This window comes from Penaeus monodon, chromosome 34 (assembly GCF_015228065.2).
Source record: "Penaeus monodon isolate SGIC_2016 chromosome 34, NSTDA_Pmon_1, whole genome shotgun sequence".
In the NCBI taxonomy this organism is placed as follows: Eukaryota; Metazoa; Arthropoda; class Malacostraca; order Decapoda; family Penaeidae; genus Penaeus; species Penaeus monodon.
Genome location: NC_051419.1, coordinates 1066952 through 1067300, shown reverse-complemented (window position 1 = coordinate 1067300; position 349 = coordinate 1066952).

Here is a 349-nt window from a genome sequence, read left to right as displayed (position 1 = left end):
AATATAAAAGAATCTGGAAAAAGGCTCTCTAGTTCCCAAGGGACTGATGGACAAGCCTGAATTAATGAAAGGATAATTGAGAAAAAGTGCTAGTAAAAACGACTGAAAAAGTGCGAAGTGAAATGAATAAATGTATCATACACCGAAGCGAATGTTCTCCATAAAAAAATGGTCATCGAAATTCCAGGCCGACGCTTGAAAGTACACATCGAAAAGCAATCAAACAGAAAAGGAAACTTTTACATCATGACCGAAGCATGAACATGCATGTGTTGCATATGCATTGAAGGGGAGCTGTGATGCGCGTGCATGCATGGAAGGTAATCAGACAGAAGAATGAGGAATGTCA